This window comes from Giraffa tippelskirchi, chromosome X, assembly GCF_054371585.1.
Source record: "Giraffa tippelskirchi isolate mGirTip1 chromosome X, T2T-mGirTip1v1.2.pri, whole genome shotgun sequence".
In the NCBI taxonomy this organism is placed as follows: Eukaryota; Metazoa; Chordata; class Mammalia; order Artiodactyla; family Giraffidae; genus Giraffa; species Giraffa tippelskirchi.
The window spans coordinates 124,271,713-124,293,131 of record NC_137289.1 but is presented as its reverse complement, the minus strand read 5'-3'; the positions used below and the strand labels follow the sequence as shown (position 1 = coordinate 124,293,131).

The window sequence follows — 21,419 nt, the reverse complement described above, 5'->3', positions numbered from 1 at the left end:
ACACCCATTATTTCCTTTACCAAATTTGCTAACTCAATTCAATAGGCTCAGTACTAAAATTGATCCAATTAAATGATCCTACAATATTTTCAAATATATTTGCTTTAAAATATATCTTCTTTGCCCTTTAAAGTAGAAACTAAAATAGACACAAGTATATATTTAAAATTGGCTTTCCAGAGCAAAGCAGGAGGTATCCCACTTCCTGATTTCAATCTATACTATAAAGCTCTAGTGCTCAAGACAGTACAGTGCTGGCATAAAAACAGACAAATAAGCCAGTGGAATAGAGTTGAAAGCCCAGAAATAAACCCAAGCATATACACTCAACTAATACTTGACAAAGGAGCCAAGGATATTCAGTGGAAAAAGATATAATCTCTTCTTCTAGGGTAATTATACATTCACATATAAAAAAATGAAACTGGACTCATATCTTACACCACTCACAAAAATTATTCCAAATGGATTAAAAATTTAAATGTAAGACATGAAACCCTGAAACTCTTAGGGGGAGAAAAACAGGAATAAAGCTCCTTGACATTTAAAACACAAGCAACAAAATGAAAAAATAAACAATCGGGACTGTATCAAACTAAAAAGCTTCTGTACAGCAACAAAATGAAACGACAACCTAAAGAATGGGAAAAATATTAGGAAACCATATATCTGATAAGGGGTTAATACCTAGGATATATAAATAACTCATGTAACTCAATAGCAAAAAACAAATAATCCAATTTAAAAAATTGAGGCAGTCAACCTCAATAGTCATTTTTCCAGGGAAAATGTACAAAAGTTCAACAGGTACATGAAAGGATGCTTATTGTGACTAATCATCAGGGAAATGCAAATTAAAACCACAATGGGATATCACCTCATATCTGCTAGAATGACCATCATCAAAAAGATAAGAGATTACAAATGCTGGGATGAATATGCAGGAAAAGGAACCCTTCTGTACTATTGTTGGGACTTTAAATTGATACAGCCACTATGGTAAACAGTATGGAAGAGCATCAGACAATTAAAAATAGAACTACCATGGATCAAGCAATGCTACTTTGGGGAATATATTCAGAGGAACCACCAGCACTAAGTCAAAAAGGTATCTGCACCCCTGATCGCCCATGTTCTTAGCAAGATTATTTAGAATAGCCAAAGCATGGAGACAATCTAAATGACCATCGATGGATGAATGGGTATATTATTCAGCCATTAAAAAATGAGGAAATTCTACTGTTTGTGACAACATAGATGGATCTTGAAGGCATTATGCTAAGTGAAATAAATAAGAAAGTTAGACATACAGTTTGCTCTCACTTACATGTGGAATCTAAACACACACACACGCACACACAAACCAAATTCACTGAAAAAGAGATCAGACATTGGTTACCAGAAGTGAGGAGTAGGGGAAGCGGACAGGAAACAAAGTGGTCAAAAGATACGAACTTGCAGTTATCAGAGAAATGTGTACTAGGGGTGGCTCAGATGGCAAACAATCTGCCTGCAAAGCAGATCTGGGTTCGATCCCTCGGTCAGTAAGATCCCCTGGAGAACAGAATGGCTACCCAACTCCAATATTCTTGCCTGGACAGAGGAGCCTGGCAGGTTACAGTCCTTGGGGTTGCAAACAGCTGGACATGACTGAGCAACTAACACTTTCACTTTCAGGGGTATAATATACAACATGATGGCTATAGTTAACATTGCTATATGGTATATAGGAAAGTAGTTAAGACATTAAGTCCTAAGAGTTCTCATTACAAGGAGTTTTTTTCTTTTCTTTTACTTTTCTTATTAATATTACATTTATATGAAAACATAAATGTTAGATGAACCGATTGTGGTAATCATTTCATGATATATGAAAACCAAATCCTCATGCTGCATACCTTTAACTTATACAGTGATATATGTTAATAACTTCTCAATAAAACTGGCAAAATATCAACTTTATATATCAGATATCAAGCTCAAGAAATCAGAACTGCATTGTGCCAAAATTTGACTGGCAAAAGACATCAATGGAACAGAATACTAATACCCCAAAGTAGCTCAGATGTCTAACATTTTTAATAAATTGAAGGTGACATTTTTTAAGTGGCTTTCTCCATTAATAGAGACTTTCACTTTCTTACACAAATTGGTTTAGATTTTTCTTAGCACTAATACCATTTCTAAGCTTAAAGCTACAGAAAAGAATGAGCATTCATTCTATGAAATGTCTGCTATATTTGCACAATAACCCTTTAATGATTTGAGGCCAACTTCTGGTCAGAAGCTTGAGTAGATATCTGTTAATAACAACTAATCTTTTCAACTGACATAATAATAAACTCTGTATGCTACCTTGCTTCTGCAGAATGTTTAGACAACATGTGCTCATGCTTAATCACTCAGTCATATCTGACTCTGCAACCCCATGGAAGACAGCCCGCCAGGCTTCTTTGTCCATGGAATTTTCCGGACAAGGATAGTAGAGTGGGTTGTCATTTTGTACTCCAGGATATCTTCCCGACCCACGGATTGAACCACGCCTCTTGCGTCTCCTGCTTTGGCAGGCGGATTCTTTACCTTGAGACACCAGGGAAGCCCAGACAACATACACAAGTTACTAATTCAGGAAATTAAAAAGTTCTTATGTGCCCTTGGAGGTAAGAATAGTGGTAAGTGTGGCGTAGGGGTGGGGTCAAGCTGGGGCACCATCTCTACTAAATATCTAACCACAAAAATGAAAGAGAAAATAAGGCTGAAAAAAATGCACACATAATAAATGACATTATCAAATATTCTGTGCACTTGATTTTGCTTCATCACTACTTCATTTTGAGCCATCCAGGTCAACAACTGTCAACTAATCAATCTCTATCCTCTTTGAGCAGAGATCAAGGGCAACAGCAGTGCCTTAATGACTTCAATCTCTAGCCTTCAAAGGGATAGATTATAGGATCTGGAAGCAAATCAGTCTTTCACAGAGCAATTCAGCCCACAGCCCATGACAAAGCTTGATTAGAATGGAAAACTGTTAGGCCAGCAAAAACAAGTCATAATTATGAAGGAGGAGGAAATATAAGACTGATGAATTTTAGTGTTCAGAACAGGATAAAATTAATATATTTTTATTAGTTCTTGTGAAGCCACCCATGTAGTCATTTACAAGTCTAAAAGGGGCAAGAAGAAAATCATAACATTCTTCAGCCATTTTCTTTTTCTCATGAACAAAGTTGAGATAGATATAGATGTTAAATCTGACCATTCTATGCTCCCCTCAGGGCCACTTTCAAATGCAAACAAATCCGAAAGCTAAGAGCTAAAAATCTGTTTGAATACTGAAGTCTTCACAATCCTAAGGCTTCTAGAAAGCCATTTATGTCTTTAATGTAAAGCACTCTTTAATTGCTTTCTAATGTTTTCATTTGCATGTGGCTCCTTTTTAAAACAATAGCACATGCCGCCACCCCCAGCTTCCCCCGTCCACCTCCTCCACCCCCACCCTGCCCGCTGTTGTTGTTGGAGTGGCCTGTAGGATCTGAGTTCCCTGAACCTTACTCCCTGTAATGGAAGTGGAGAGTCTTAACTACTGGACCTCCAAGGACATTCCCAGAACATGCTCCTTTTATGCAGATACTAGATTCTTCACCATCTCAACTGACTTATTTAGAACACAACTGAATGTTAGTTTCACTTAATGACTGTAATTATTTTGATATACTCTGTATGAGGGATTCCTAAGTGGCTCAGTGGTAAAAAGTCTGCCTGCCAATGCAGGAAACCTGGGTTGGATCCCTGGGTCGGAAAGGTACCCCGGGGAAGGGAATAGCAACCTACTCGACTATTATTGCCTGGAGAATCCCATGGACAGAGGAGCCTTGCAGGCTACAGTTCATGCGGTCGAAAAGAGTCATACACAACTTAGCAACTAAACAACTCTATATGGATAATGAATGTTTTCTATTTTAAATATTATTCTACCGATGTGATTCTACTCAGGGAAGTCAGAACATCTTTTCTACAATTATAGGAGGACTTTTCTGAAATGTTTGTTTGGAAATCTAGAATTTCATCTTAATTCTAATGCAACAAATTAAGGAGAAATCAATCTGAAGTCAAAATAGAAATTGTCTTAGCAGCACTTCAAATACAGAAATTTTAGTTTAAAATAATAGTCCGCCAAATTACAAGTAAACCAATGTTTCCAAATTTAAAATGTAAGCTTTGGTTACAAAAAAATAGGTTACTTCATGGACAGAGGAGCCTGGTGGGCTACAGTGCATGGGTTCGCAGAGAGTCAGATATGACTGAGTGACTAACACACAAGGGTGCCTGCAATAGAGGCGCTAATCCTAACCACTAATCCCACTAGGAAGAGGACCTCTTCCTAGAAATAACTGTTGATGCTAGACTGTTTCTTACATGGCTTAAAACACACTGAAGTAAATGTACTCTTCTCTTACAAACATATCCTGAGAACGAGGAAATAGCTAATTCATGGTGAAACAGGCAGAGAATTAAAGCTGATTCGAAGGAGAATTCAAGAGTCGGAACATACATAATCATGAAAACAAGGTATACTGGAAGAAGACTGCTAGATTAGATACAAAACCAGTTAATATCTTAAAGGGCAATAATATCATATCCTCAATGATATTTTTCTGCTAGAAAAACAATTTTGTCTCTTTACTGAATAAATGTATAAGTTCACATAATGCTTCACAGAACCCGAGCCCTAATCAATAGCAAATACTAAGTTAAACAAAGATGCATTCTCATAGAAAATTAAATGATCTTTAAGCAGACCTTTTAGACAATGCTTCAGGGTGACGTTAAAAAGGCATCAAGTTATCCTTTTGCCTTATTCCCAAGTTTTAGATTTGAATAAGCTTGAGTGTATCATAGTTTCTCACTTAATCAATTAATAAATATTATTGAGTACTTGCTTATTTTGAGACATTATGCTAAGGGCTGAGGAGGTGACTGTGAACAAGAGAGATAGTCCTCCTAGAAGCTTACTGATTAATGAGTGATAAGAACATATAAACAGGAAATTGAAAAACAGGAAATTGCTGTGTCTTAAAATACAGTGACCATGGGCCCATGAGATGATGCATAAAAAATATGCCGTTTATCACATCCATCTTGGGAATTTTTGAAGAAGTGACATCACCTAAAAGATAGAGTCGATGAGTATAAAGTAGGAGTGAGAGAGTCAGAGAGAAGTAGGGTATAGGGGTCACTGGAAGGCCATTTTAGGCACAGAATAAGAGAAGCTAGAAATAGTAATTTGTGCAGCATGCTTGGGATGGACAATGGATGACTGAGGGATGGATGGGTGTGGTGGGTACTGTGGGAAGGGGTAGATGTAAAGAGATGGAGCAGCAGTCAATCCTTGGAAAGGTTGGTAGAACATTTTATACGACTCAGATTTCATTCTTGGGGCAATGCAAATTTAAGAATTTAGGCAGGGTAGGTAGCATGAACTGGTTTCAATTTTAGGAAAATCCTTTTTGATAGCAGGTTGGAGAGTGGACTTGAGGAATTTGTGGAGAGAGTCAGCAAATAAAGAGACAAAGAATCAGGAGTCTATTGCGATAATGCAGGTGAAAGTGGTAGTAGGCATGGAGAAAGAGAATTATCAAATTCAATTAGCCAATCCATTGAACTTACAAAATTTTTGATAGTTTTGAATGTTTTTATAAATTGATTTATAAATATACATATATAGAATATATAATCAACTTACACAAATTATGTATGATATATATGACATTAAACATATCATGTATGCTTATTAAATGTATATTAAATATATACACATATGCACATATGCACATACATGCATATATTTAATATACGTTATATATGGCTCAGATGTTAAAGAATGCACCTGCAATGCAGAAGAGCCAGGTTTGATCCCTGGGTTGGGAAGATCCCCTGGAGAAGGGAATGGCTACCCACTCCAGTATTCTTGCCAGGAGAATTCCATGAACAGAGGAGCATGGTAGGCTATAGTTCATGAGGTTGCAAAGAGTAAGACACGACTGAGCAGCTAACACATACAGACACACATAATGTAAAAATTCTTAGTCTTTGAGGAAAAATGCTGGTCTAACAATAAAGAAAAAAACTCACTCTGTCAGTCTACTGATTGCAATAGACTCTACTCCTATGGTTGTTTTGCAAACCACTTCAACAATGATTATCAGTTAAAGGAAGTTCCTAAGTTACAATAAACATGTGGACAATTTATTCCTGAACTTTCAACCCTCAGTACCAGAAACATGAAAAAACTGATAATCTAATATGATTAAGTCAACTAGTTATCAAATTAATCTTGAGGAAATCACAGTAAACATTTAGTGGGTAAATGATATAATCATATAATCAGATAATGCATTTTACTTTTTTATTTTTTACCAGATTAAAAAAATATTTCTTTGTGCTGAATTTTCTCAATACTGTTTATATAACTTTCTACTCTCTGGTTGTTATCACTGTCTCATAACACAGAACGGATCCTAGTTGTAGTATGGAAAACTGACTCATAAAGGTAGGAAAAATTGATAATCAGTTTTAGGGCAATGGCAATAAGGTGGGTGGAAACTGTGGTTGCTTAAACTAAGGTAGGTGGCCCAGCTTTGTCATGGAGCTGATGGGTGTGTCATTTAGCTTGCTAATGTATCATAATGAGCATTATACTAAAGCTCATAGTCTACTAGAAGTTGAATCTTCTACCATCTTGCATCCAGTAGTTTGTAACCAGTCTTTGTCATGTCCTATGACCATGTCATTCTTTTAAAGGTTCTGCCTTGCCCCTTTCCCTCCTGCTTAATTATCAGAGCAATGATGCAGAAGAAGACTCAAGGATGACACTGAAAAACTTGAGAAATTGGATGTGTGGTGCTGCCTTTCAATGAGCAAGAAATGGTGGAAGGAGCATTATTTGGATGCTATTTGTTGAGTCTGAGCATTGAAGTAAGTATGTGAAATAAGTGAGTATAATTGATAGGTGGGGAGATATAAGTCTACAGCTCAACAGAAAGATTTTAGTTGGAGATAGAGTTAGGTGCCACCATTTAGAGCTATTATGCTATAAAGTTTGAATGAGATTTAACAAAAGGATGTTGAATAGAAGTTAAGGTTCACATGAAAAGAAATTTACAAAACGAGAGTAGCACTCCAAGAAAATGAAGAAGGTAATGAGGACACATAGGAGGAGAAGAGAAAAATATCCCAGAAGCCAAGGGAGAAGAGTCTTCCAATAGGAGGGACTGATCATCTATCAATGCTGCAGAGTTGAAGGTTGTGGCAAAAGCCAGATTACCTGAGGTTGAGACAGCTATGCGAGGTGGGGAAGTAGGTACAGTGAATATAGAATCTTTAGAGAAGTTTAGCTTAAAGAGTGGAAAATAGCAAGTGTGATAATAGATAAGAGTCTGATTTGTTACTACAGGAAACACTATTCTTCAACAAATTAACCTAACCCAACCCAAACGGCTAAATTCGAGGGGAAAAAAAAATTCAACTGTTCCTTCAATCAGGCATTTGCATTTTAAGCCTTTTTTTTTTTGCCAATGATTGGGGTATTTTCTTCAAAAGGAATGCTTTAGCAATTGGAATTCTATTTGGGGACTTGCAGGTTGGGTATTACAAATATTTATTCAAACTAATGAATTTTTACTCTGGAGGAGTGGCTAAAAACTACAGGGTTTATAGTCTGACAAATCTCAGTTCTTTTCCCATCTCTTCTGCATACCACCTATGTGACTGTGAACAAAATACTGAACCTTTTACAGTCTCAGTTCCTTCATTTGTAAAGCAGGGCATTAACAATGCTTCTTCAATGGAATCATTGAGACGAATAAGATGTAATGAATGTATTGCTCACTATAATGTCTCTCAACCTTTAGAAAACATCAAAATTACCTGGAAGGCTCCTTACAGTACCAATCCAAAGGTTCAAATGGAGAAGAGGCAAGTCTTAAAGGGTAGGGTTGGGAAGGAAGCACCCAGAGAGGTTCCCAGAGGCCATCAGATACAATGTGAACATATGGGAGACACATGCTGAGATATTACAGTCATCATTACATCAGATGTAATGGGAGTATATTTGATTCTCTATCTCTTGGATGGAGAATGAATTATTAAAGGCACTGAACTGGTTTGGTTAGCAACCCTAAATTCTCACACTTTTTAGTAAACACTAGTTATACTAATTGATTTGAAGACACTATGAGTGTACTGTTGAGTAGGCATATGGTCAGAGAAGAGGTATTATTAAAGGAATACCAGCAGGGAAGATCTTGATACCAGAGATGGAGTCCCCAGTGGGGAGAGCCTCACACTGCAATCTCACTATGGTAGGTGAGGCCTTAGAAACTGAGCTAGGGATACGTTTTCTTGTTAGTAGCCTTCAGTTCAGTTCAGTTCAGTCACTCAGTCGTGTTCGACTCTTTGCAGCCCCATGAATCGCAGCACGCCAGGCCTCCCTGTCCATCACCAACTCCCAGAGTCCACCCAAACCCATGCCCATTGAGTCAGTGATGCCATCCAACCATCTTATCCTCTGTCGTCCCCTTCTCCTCCTGCCCTCAATCTTTCCCAGGATCAGGGTCTTTTCCAATGAGTCAGCTCTTCGCATCAGGTGGCCAAAGTATCGGAGTTTCAGCTTCAACATCAGTCCTTCCAATGAACAGGGCTGATTTCCTTTAGGATGGACGGGTTGGATCTCCTTGAAGTCCAAGGGACTCTCAAGAGTCTTCTCCAACACCACAGTTCAAAAACATCAATTCTTCTGCACTCAGCTTTCTTTATAGTCCAACTCTCACACCCATACATGACCACTGGAAAAACCATAGCCTTGACTAGACAGACCTTTGTTGGCAAAGTAATGTCTCTGCTTTTTAATATGTCTAGGTTGGTCATAACTTTCCTTCCAAGGAGTAATGTCTTTTAATTTCATGGCTGCAATCACCATCTACAGGGATTTTGGAGCCCAGAAAAATAAAGTCAGCCACTGTTTTCACTGTTTCCCCATCTATTTCCCATGAAGTGATGGGACCGGATGAAATAATCCCAGTTTTCTGAATGTTGAGCCTTAAGCCCACTTTTTCACTCTCCTCTTTCACTTTCATCAAGAGGCTCTTTAGTTCTTCTGCACGATCTGCCATAAAGGTGGTGTCATCTGCATATCTGAGGTTATTGATATTTCTCCCGGCAATCTTGATTCCAGCTTGTGCTTTCTCCATCCCGGCGTTTCTCATGATGTATTCTGCATACAAGTTAAATAAGTAGGGTGACAATATACAGCCTTGACATACTCCTTTTCCTATTTGGTACCAGTCTGTTGTTCCATGCCCAGTTCTAACTGTTGCTTCCTGATCTGCATATAGATTTCTCAGGAGGCAGGTCAGGTGGTCTGGTATTCCCATCTCTTTCAGAATTTTCCACAGTTTGTTGTGATCCACACAGTCAAAGGCTTTGGCATAGTCAATAAAGCAGAAATAGATGCTTTTCTGGAACTCTCTTGCTTTTTCGATGATCCAGCGGATGTTGGCAATTTGATCTCTGGTTCCTCTGCCTTTTCTAAAACCAGCTTGAACATCTGGAAGTTCACGGTTCATGTATTGCTGAAGCCTGGCTTGGAAAATTTTAAGCATTACTTTGCTGGTGTGTGAGATGAGTGCAATTGTGCAGTAGTTTGAGCATTCTTTGGCATTGCCTTTCTTTGGGATTGGAATGAAAACTGACCTTTTCCAGTTCTGTGGCCACTGCTGAGTTTTCCAGATTTGCTGGCATATCGAGTGTAGCACTTTCATAGCATCACCTTTGAGGATTTGAAATAGCTCAACTGGAATTCCATCACCTCCACTAGCTTTGTTCATAGTGATGCTTCCTAAGGCCCACTTGACTTCAGATTCCAGGATGTCTGGCTCTAGGTGAGTGATCACACCATTGTGATAATCTGGGTCATGAAGATCTTTTTTGTACAGTTCTTCTGTGTATTCTTGCCACCTCTTCTTAATATCTTCTGCTTCTGTTGGGTCCCTACCATTTCTGTCCTTTATTGAGCCCATCTTTGCATAAAATGTTCCCTTGGTATCTCTAATTTTCTTGAAGAGATCTCTAGTCTTTCCCTTGAGAAGGCCTAATTCCCCCCAAAGGAATGATGGTATTCACACATTCTTAGACAGGGCTAGCCCCAACAAAAGTGAAGTGGAGGTGTTTGTTTTACCACTTCCCACTCCCACATCCACACCTTTGCCAAACATTTTGTGGCTCCCTCTGTCTTTGGCTTTATATCGTGTTGGAGATCATTTGGGTTTTTCCAGCCCATCTTTTGATAAACCTGAATAAACTTTTTAGCCAACCCAATACTTAGTGCCTCCTGTCCTTCTCCTAGTGGTCCTTCCAGATGCTACAAAAAGGATGAGAGGAAAGGGGGCATTTTGAATTCCTGAATGACACTATAAATGTCACTATTTATAACAATCTCATGGACTGAATGATATCAATAAAGTCATCTCATTCCTTCGAAATTGGCAAGGAAAAAACAGAAACAAAAATACTCCTGAGATTCATGATTCAGTTGTTTGTGGTAAAGCCAAAGTTTACATTACTTTAGCTTTTACATTTCTAACAAAAATTTACATTTCTAACAAGTTTCCAGGTGATGTTGCTGGTCTGAATCATACTTTGAGACCCACAGCTTTAGCACATTGACAATGACATAATAAAAAACTCAATAAAAGTATTAGGTGTTCTTTGATGGGAAGAGCCTCAGGCTGCTCATAGCAAATGATCCCCTAGATGCCTAAGGACAGAAAATCCTGCACTCCTCTCATCAAAGTCAGCTGCATTCCTCCCTTCACACCCCTTCTTCCTTTCTTCGCTCAGTACAACATTCCCAGTCCTCTACCTCCCTGCTGGATGACTTGTCCTCTGCTCTTTGTTTTCTTTCATCCATTGATTCATTCATTCATTTGCCCCTTAGACTCTGCTATAGTAGTCACATATACAACTTTTTTTGTTGTTGTTCCCTAGCATATGTGCGTTGATTTTAATTAGTATTTAAGGAGATTTTATACCAAAATATCTCTTTTACAGCATCCTGTAATGGACCTCTTTATCATTTCTAGATCCTATTATGAAGTTTCTGACAATGAATGCTTCTGAACCATGCCCTCTATTGTTGTGGGTTATTACTGTACTGACAAGATCTCTTCCTTCTTTGTCTCTGTTAAAATAAAGCAAGCTCATGGCCCATGTGGCTCATAAAGCATTCACTGAAAGCTGAGAGCAACAATAATTAATGGCACGAGTGTTAGCACATATTGATCAAATTAGAGAATTTTTTCGACAGCTCAGTGCCATTTCTCACAACAGCATTCTGAGAAATATTGTACATTTATGTCTTAAGAGACTTTATACAGATGCCAGATAATATTGCTTAGAAATTTCTTAATATTGCAAAATTAAAAACTATGTTATTAATTTAAAACACATAAAATGGCCCCCCCTTTTTTCCTTTAGTGCTGATCAGTCTTTTTTAGAAAAGATATTGTCAAAGCCTCATCCACAGAAAGGTAGTGGAAATCAGGTTACATATCTATGTATCAGGTACTGATTCAAAGTCTGGATCTGTTTTAAAGCTTGAGTTAAATACCAACTACTATCATCATCATTATTATTATTTATTATTTTGCAGGTAGGCAAAGGGAGGGATAGAAAAACAAGTTGTATTTTCCATCACTAGAGCCCTTTTAGCAGAGGCTTAATGTACTTTGAAGGAATATTCCATGGAGTTTCAATGCATGCTTAGAAAACTAGGTGAAATAAAAATTGTACACATTTCTATAATAAAGGAAGAAGGGAAAAGAGCCCTAACCTGGCAGCACTCCATAAGGCTTCCTAAAGCTCCTCCCCAGTTAATTCGATGTTCTCATTGCCCCCCTCACCCCGGAGAAGCCTCTCTTCTAATCACTACCTTTATAGATACGTTGCTCAGTTATTCAACTTCATATAAACAAAGTGTGTGTATTAGTCACTCAGACACGTCCGATTCTTTGCCAGGCTCCTCTGTCCATGTAATTCTTTAGACAAAAATACTGGAATGGGTTGCCATTCCCTTCTCCAAGGGATCTTCCTGACCCAGGGATCAAATCTGAGTCCCCTGCATTGCAAGCAAATTCTTCATCATCTGAGCCACCAGGGAAGCCTTCATATAAATGAAATCATACAGTAAATATTCTTTATCTTCTACAACATTATGTTTATGAAATTCATTCAAGTTCTTGCAAGTAGCAGTTCTTTATTCCACTTATGAATATAGTGCATTTTATTTACCTATTTTAATTATGAGAGACTTTTAAGCTGTGCCAGGTTTTGCTATTAGGCAAAATGCTGCTGTTAACAATATTATATATGTTAGTCTGGTGGACCTAGGCACTGATTTATCTTGGATGAATACATGGAAGAGGAATGGGCCAGATCAAAGAAAGGCATACATTAGGTTTGGTAGATATTACCAAACATATTAATTTACACTTGAACCAGCAGTATGTGGACGTTTCACATGACCCACTCATTCTTCCTAATGTGTGGTATTGTTGTCTTATTATATTTTATCCATTCTGATGGTTGTGTTTTTCTGGGTCTTAAATATTTGTTTAAAAACTGCAAACAATGGACTTCCCTGGTGGTCCAGTGGTTAAAACTGGGCTTCCACTGCAGGGGGCACAGGTTCTAGCTCTGGTTGGGGAACAAAGATTCCTGCATGCTGGAAAATGCATTCAAAAAATAATAAAAATTAAAAAAAATAAACACTTAAAACACTTAGATGGGAACACATACAAAGGCACAAAATAAACAAAACAAAAACATGAAATCTGAAATATGTTTTCTTAACCTTCAGCGTTGTGCTATCTGAGGTGGAAGGATACAGTTTGTGCAAACATGGGTTTTTGATTAACAATAACAGCTTACAATGAAAATATGAAGGTAGCATAATAGCTAAAAAATTAAATTTTCAAACAAACGGGGTTTTTATTTAGTTGCTGTTTTGTTCTTTTGGGGTAATGGGTTTAGAGTAGTATTTCATTTTTTCTCTTTGCATTTCCTAAATTAGTAGTTAAGTTAGGTGCTTATTCATATGCTTTTTGGCCATTTGAACACTCTCTCTCATGAAGTGTCTGTTTCTATATTCTGTCCATTTAAAAACAATGGTTTATCTGTCTTTTTTATTGATAAGGATACACATTCTTTCAGAGGTAAGTATTGTGAAAATTTTTCTTCCAGTCTGTTTCTTTTTCAATGTTATTTGGTGTATTTTAATGGACAGAATTCTAAATTTTAAAGAAGTTGAATTTATCAGTGTTTTATTTTGTACTTAATGCTTGTTGGATCTTATTCATGAAATCTGCTTTGCCTCGATTTTGCCCATGGATGATTCTACTTATGCCTGAAAACAGCCCACCAGATCTAACCATTTAGACACCAGTGGTCACAGCCCTGTCCTAGTTGACTATGTTTGCTTAATCACCATAGGCAGATGATACCGATCACACATAATTCTTTTATTCTGTATTCAGAGACTCTCATATTATGGAGACTGCAAACTTTTTCTAATAAAATAATCATAACACTCACATGTATATATATCTATATATAGATATAGATAAGTAAATATAATTTGACACAATCAGTACTCTGGTAATGTAATTTTAGGAAAAAGTGTGTTAAACCGAGTAAAATAAGATTTTTTTTTTACTACAGAAATTTTTAAGGCTTGAGTCTTGACTTTCCAAAGAAGGAAACAAAATTGTCATATTCTAACAAATGTTTTCCATTCAGCATCTTAAGGGATCAATGTTCTTTAAAATACACTTTTGGAAATTCTGGCCTAGTCCCATCTATTATATGCTCCACATTTAAGATGATGTTGGTTCTAAATACTTAAACTTGTTATCAAGGCAGAAATTTAAAACCAAATTTGCTCTTTTATGTTACTCTTTAAATTCAAAACAAAATTAGGGGGAAAAAAAAACCTGTTACATTGAAAGCTATTTTGCTTGGAATACTTACAAAGATATATAAGCACTCATTCAAAACTGCGTGGCATTACGTTTGAAAGTGGATGTGTTTTTTTGTTTTTTCTACACAGATCATAGTATGTAGATTAAAAGTTGGTGTAAAATAAACCTTTTAACATTCAAAGTGATGAGCTTTGGGAAAGGCTGCCTCAGTGCGTTATGATTTACAAGTAACCTGTGGTTACTTGTAACCTGTAGTATGATTCTAGATTAACAGAAGATGGGAGAGATACTGCAGGTATATTCAGCTGACCAACCTATGATGAGTAATTGATGTTCTTATATTCTCACAGATGTCTTCTTTAATCTAGGTGGTGTTTTTGCAATGGTGAGGAGAGAAAGTACCAAGATTCAGTGACCATAGAAATTGTCCCAGGATGCAGTTTTACACCTGCCCACTACAAGTCCAAGATGGCTGGCACCAGTTTGTTCCCAGGAATCTTTCCAAGGTTAGATGGTAGATGTAAATCTACTCCTGTGTTACTTCCAGAAGTTTTTATGAAAATCCTTGAAATGGGGATACATTTCCTTGTGGCTAAGGGTCAACTGAATCTCAGGCAAAATTTCAGTTATAGCTCTAGAGTTGTAGACTCTTTAGAGTCTCAGGCATTTTTTACTTAAAAATCTTTTTTTTTTTTTCCCGACATCTTTGTTGTTGTTTTTTTGGTTGTGCCACAGCTTGTGGGATCTTAGTTCCCTGATCAGGGACTGAACCCATACCCTAGGCAGTGAAAGCGTGGAGTCCAAAACAATAGACTGCCATGGAATTCCCCTGACATCTTAATATTAAGTACTAACATATAACAGTATCAATTATCAAAAGTAGCATATAATTATATAGTTTTAAATATAATTTTATATTATTATTAATATATAACAAAAACCATTCACTGTACTTGAATGTGCCACTTCTCCATATAAAGATCCAGCTTTAGATACTAACGATACACATGGATCTCTAAACACTTAGACAAGACAATATACATTATTAAGGGATTGATTATTGGCTGTATAGGTGGACAGTAACAAAATATGCATTTTCAGTATTAACTAAAGACTTCTTCTCAGTAGATTATATTCCAGAAGTAGAAAAATTCTTCCTTTTAATAAAAGCAAATAAAAATGCAAGGGCTCTTGTTTTGGGAGTCTGTTTTTCCTAATCATCTTTGGTCATAAGGTTCAAATGGTAGAATGGAAGAAATTGACTTGAGATTGAGTGATCTATGAATTCTGGATCTACTATTTTTGAATGTTTATATTTATTTAGGATCACCTTGTACATTCAACTCTCATCTATGCATATGTATACAGTAATTGTATAAATGGACACTTTTTGTTTCTTATTAGAATCCAAGGAGTCTATTCTACAATTTTCACAAAAGTAACAACTTCTCTACCCATTTCACATTAGACTTTACACTACTAAATACAAAGTTTTAATGTGCCAATATACTTACAATCATCAATAAATATATGATGTGTGTGTGTGTGTGTTCATTCACTTCAGTTGTGTCTGACTCTTTGCAACCCCATGGATCATAACCCACCAGGCTCCCCTGTCCATGAGATTTTCCCAGCAAGAATAAAGGAGTGCATTGCTATGCCCTCCTCCAGGGGATCTTCCCAACCCAGGGATCAAACCCAGGTCTCCTGCACATCTCTTTCATTTCAGGTAGATTTTTTTACCACTGAGCCAATGGGAAGCCCAAGCATATGACATATATTCACTAAGAGCAGATTGGAAGTCATAGAATCATTCTACTATTTGTGTCATGCAGACTTCAGTTCTGGAACTCTTCTTTGAAACTAAGTTTACATATGAACATAAGGGAGCATTGCACATCAAGTTCTTCTAACCTTATATCTAGGTTCCTACTTAATAGTATATTTAAGTTGTTTCACTTATTGCTAAGTATAGAGTATGTGCATTAGTAAAAATCTGATTAACATTGGCCTTCAAATAATTTAAGTTTTCAATAATTATTAGTATCAATACTTAATTTGGGGGAAAGGAATCAAATTATAATAAAGCTAACAATACAGAAATAAAATCTAATTTTCTTACCAGAGATTCTTCCCAACTTCTTTGTCTATGATATTCCCTGCAAATCACTGACATTTGGAAAAAAAATATTATAAGAGGAAGTGGAAAATGACTAAGTACCCAATGTGACCATGGCAATAAACCACGTATACATTATAGGATTATTTTCAACAGAACCTGAAGCAAGCCTAAAGAGGTAAGTGAAAAATTTTACTAAATTTCCGAAAATGGTAACTGGGGGGCAGGGGGGCAGAAATCAAGATAACTGATATTTATAACTCTTCCAGGAAAGGAGGCCAGGATTAGTTTATGAAGAATCTAACATTAGCACAGTGGGTTTCGGGGAAGGAGCACACTGAGGATTCTCAGGTCTTTGCCCAAACTGATGTGAAGAATGTATTTCCATAGAATAAATCATAAGCATTATCAAGATCATTCTTATAAACTGCCGATAGTTACAATCCATCCCCAGACCCCTCAGAGCCAATTCTTTGCCCTTAATACACATTAGAATCACCTGAAGGGTTTCAAAATCTCATATTCAGCCAGGTTCTACTCTAGAACAACTGAATCAGAATTTACATGCTGGAGCTCAGGCATATAGATGAAAATTAAAGTCCTAGATGGCTTGATATAATGCAAATGCAAACACACTCCTTTTATTGCATGCATAAGCATGCATTTGTGAACTATCACTTGTTCTTTCTATGTTTCTAAACCCATACGGAAAGACAGATTTTACATTTTCTATTTCTTTTATGCATACATTTTAATTGAAGAATATCACCATGATAGAGTGTGAGAGTAGGTAAGCAATTCTTTTCTTCACAGGGAGTACTGAGAAGATGTGGAATTAATTCTCATGTATATCTCAAATCCTTCCTGACAGGATGCATTTAACAAGAGTTTATTGGGGAAAAATCCTCCCAATTTCAGCAAAGCATAGTGGTGATTTCCTGATGCAATAATAATCCATTCATTATTCGTATAACATTATCTGTATAATGATCATTTTATATCTTTTATGCACAGAATGGACTATTTGCTAATAACTTACAAACTAAGGGCACTCACCCTGTAGCAAAGATGTCACCCCACTAAAGGTAAAAAGAAACACATTTTCGTTTATCATCACAACTTTCCAAGAGGGAAAAAAAATACATGAAGACTGAACACAATGAAATGTTTCCCTTGTCACTCCTTCTCTCATTATTTATCTAAAAAGTATTTAAATGTACATAGTGATACAACTGACTCTTTTAATTAAATTTTGTTAAACTATAGATTGTCAACTGCTCAGTCAAATCATAGCATACATACATATATATATATATATATATGACTGAAATACATATGTAAATAGGTATAAACAGAATTGTACTAAACAATGATCATTGTTTAGTTCATTTATTTCAGGTACATTGACTTGCCAACCACTATGCTAAGCAGTAGGAATTGTAAGTCTAAGTAATGTTCTGTATTCCCCTGGCGCTCACAGCTTGTTGGAAAATACAGGTTCTATTATAGACTAAACATTTGTGTGCTCTCCAATCTATGTTGAAGTTCCAGCCCTCAATATGATGTATTAGGAGGTAGGGCCTTTGAGGGGTTATTAAGTTTAGATGAGGTCATGAGGGTGGGGCCCCAATAATGGGTTTGCTGCTAAGTTACTTTAGTCTGTCCAGCTCAACTCTGTGCGATGCTATGGACTGGCCCACCAGCCTCCTCTGTCCATAGGATTCTCCAGGCAAGATTACTGGAGTGGGTTGCCATTTCCTTCTCCAGGGGATCTTCCTAACCTAGGGATCGAACTCCGGTCTCCTGCATTGCAGGCAGATTCTTTACCACTGAGCCACCAAGGAAGCCTGCAATAATCCAGTTAGTGTCTTATAAAAAGTAGAGATAACAAAGTGCTGGCTCTTTCTCACTCTCTTGCTGTCTCTCTCTCTGCCACGTGGAGGCACACAGAGGAGGCAGCCATCTGCAAGACAGGAAGAGAATTCTCTCCAGGAGCCAATCTGCCGGCACCTTGATCTTGGAATTCCTAGCTTCGAGGACTGTGAGAAACATATATCTATGGTTTAAGCCACCTGCGCTATGGTATTTTGTTATGGTGGCCCAAGCTAAGATAGACTTTTAAACAAAGAATTGTATTACAGTGGGGAAGTGCTGAAATGCAGCAGAGGCAGTAATGATCATTTCTCTTGCTGGAATAGACTTGGTGGTCAAAGAAGGTTTGGCAAAAGAGGTGACAGGGTAAGTTGGAGTTCACCTATATTTGCCAGCCTCCACTAACAGTTTGAATCAGTATATAATTATTACTTTGTGATTGGCAGTAATATTTTTTTTCAAGTAGTATATATTCTATATACTTATACTATATACAATATATATTATATACTATATATATTCTATATATACTACTTGAAAAAAAATATTACTGCCAATCACAGCAGAGCATAATCCTATAAAAAATCCAAATTTATTTAGAAGTTATGCTTTATGGTCAAACATGGTTAAACATGATCATCAATATTTGTTCTTCTAGTACACAGAATATTCAAATGTTGATATAGAATGAAAACATAATTACCTCATAAAATGATAATTTTGTATTGGTATAGTTTTACACTTTCAAACATGGGTTTATGTTAACAAGATAGGAAAAACTAACAAGTTGATTCATTAAAGAAAAATTACGTGTAATTTATGGCATTTGATGTATATTTATTAACACATGAAGCATTTGAGTAGCTAGAAAGTATTTTTTGCATCATTTAGGACATTAGGAAGGAAATATAAAATGTATGGGCTGCCCACTGGCAACAGAGATTATGAGTTACATTCACAATTGCCTTTTCACTGCATAAAGAAAGCCAGTTATATGCTTGAGATCCTGTGCCAGCACGTTTATGACAAATGCTAGAAGCCCATTTTTTATACTGTTATTTTTTGGCAAGCATTTTAGTTATGTATTCTCTGGTTATATAAAGGACCAGGAATGTTTAAGTGAAAGAAGTAGCCATCCTTATCTCACAATCTGATGGATGTTATATAGTAATGCCTATATACTACTGCACAATGTGATGCTAACTAGCCCCTTCTACCTGGCCTGAAATTTGTTCACGATACAACTCTGTGTTTAACAATACATTTCCTCCACACATCAAAACAAAGTGCAAATGGGCAGTGCTAGATGGGTGAGCAGAATTATTTCTCACTCTTATAAGAGAATGTTAACTTTGTTTCATGAATCGGAACAAATAAATTTTACTTTATATGGACTTGTGTAGCTGAAGGAATTTTAAAAACCAGCTTAAAACAAGTTTCACATTGTTGGATGCAGGCAGTGGTAAATAGGCTAATCTTAGGATGCTGGAGCAGAATGGCATAGGATAGCAACAGTGCCTACTATGTAGTGAAGGCTCAGCTCCATATGGTTCTCACGAAATAAGCAGCACACTCCGAGAGCTGGAGAGGATGCATTATTCTATTTAAACCATCACTGTGCCCTGAGTTGTCCCAGGGTGTGTGTATGGGCATTTTGCATGCAAAGCATTCATGAGTCTGCATATATCTGTCTTTACAGTCTTTATAGTTTGGGGTTAAGTGTAAGCTGGTCCACGTTCTATTGTAATGACTGCCCATGACTGTGTCGGAGGTATCCTTGGTTTTATCCCAATGGGAGCAACTCAGGCATGGATACCTAGAGAGTGAAATGTAAAACAACAAATCCTGCCTGCTACAACCAGAAGAGAAGATTGATAACACAACACGTGAAAAAAAAATTTAGGTTAAAATGTTTTTTGAACAACTGTAGGCATTAATTTCAGGGGTATCTCAGGCTAACAGCTATTCATAGGCCAACAAAATCCCATAAAGGACTTTGTCATCCTTAAATCACTTCAGGAGAGATAGAATATGTGTAGAGCAGAGACATGCAATACAGTGAAAGAAGTAATTCTTGGTCAATATGTGTCTGCAGTGAGAGTTTTTTCAGAGTGTGTGTAGGTAACAAGCATATGCACTTGGTACTATAAAAACCATACAGGTACACAGTTCTGTATAGTAGTTATTTCTGAATATTATTGACAAGAAACACGGAAACAGGGTTGTTGAAAATTTTGTATTATGTGAACTCAGCAACTTCAGACACAAAGACCGGATTCTTTGAATAACTATAAAAGCCTTGACAGAAATAAACAACCATTCTGATACTCATCAGAATGGGACATGAAAGATTGTTGACAAAGATTCAGGGCACAGAAAGAAGAGGACATTCCAACAATGACCACAGAGGTGGCTTCCTGAGACTATAACTAAGGAAACCATGTTTATGTATTTTTATTTTTCCCAGGAATGATTAGGTGTGAAGCTCAGTACTAATAGGGATATATGGCAATTATTTAGTGAGCTGAACTATTAATGGCTCATTCCATCATACCGATTTAATCATTATAAATTCCTTTAATTTTCAGCTGTTTTCAAGTAAGATATTGAGTAAAACCACAATAGTGGCACTCATAAAAATAGTCACTGGCTGAAATTATGTAAGTTATTGTTAAAGGAATGATATTTCAACAGATACATTCAAATGTAATAGCAATAAAGTATCACAAACCCAGACTGGGAATAAAGAGGAGTTCTCACAGTATTGTCTCTCAAAGAAAGACCCAAGAAATATATGACTTTAAATAAAGACCTATCAAAAGAGAATCCTTTGGAAGAGGGCCCTGGAATCTTCATTTTATATAAGCATCCTAGGGGATTCTTCTATATCCTAGAGTTCAAGGACAGCCTCGTTGGTGGCAAGGCCACGGTACTGATGAATTGATCAGGGATAGAGTAACATCATGGCTGCAGTAGTTTTTAAAAGCTCTTCAAGTGATTCTAATGAATAACCAGGAATGAAAACCCATGTGCATTAATAGTGACAGCTGAGGAGATGTTGCACTCTGCTGAGGAAGCATGCACAGAACTTAAAAAAAAAAAGAAAAAATTTAAGAACTGTATACCTAACAAAAGCCTATTTTGTTTCACTTACACATTCAGGGGAAAAAACAAAACAAAACATGGTGGCACTCAAGATGATCTTCCCCCCAGGATGCAGGAGCAAGTGAGTATGTGCATTTCCATGAAGCTTTTATATTAGGAATCAAGTCATGATGCTCACATTCAACAGTGCAGACAGGACTTCAAACACATAGGTTGGAAATCTGATTGTAATGCAAATGAGAAAGAGGTATAGGAAGGAAGAGAGAAAATAAATCAGATACACTTAG

The 21,419-nt window shown here is 36.8% G+C and overlaps 1 protein-coding gene and 1 long non-coding RNA gene across 3 annotated transcripts in view; one reads left to right on the top strand and one right to left on the bottom strand.

Annotated features, from left to right (window-relative positions):
- Positions 1–21,419, bottom strand: part of DMD (dystrophin) — a 2,147,259-nt gene that overhangs the window by 1,990,640 nt on the left and 135,200 nt on the right. The gene's annotated exons all lie outside the window — the stretch shown is intronic.
- On the top strand, positions 1,777–17,854 carry LOC145535989 (uncharacterized). Its single transcript, XR_014075576.1, has 2 exons — positions 1,777–3,749; positions 15,804–17,854. It is a non-coding gene; the product is annotated as an uncharacterized LOC145535989 (long non-coding RNA).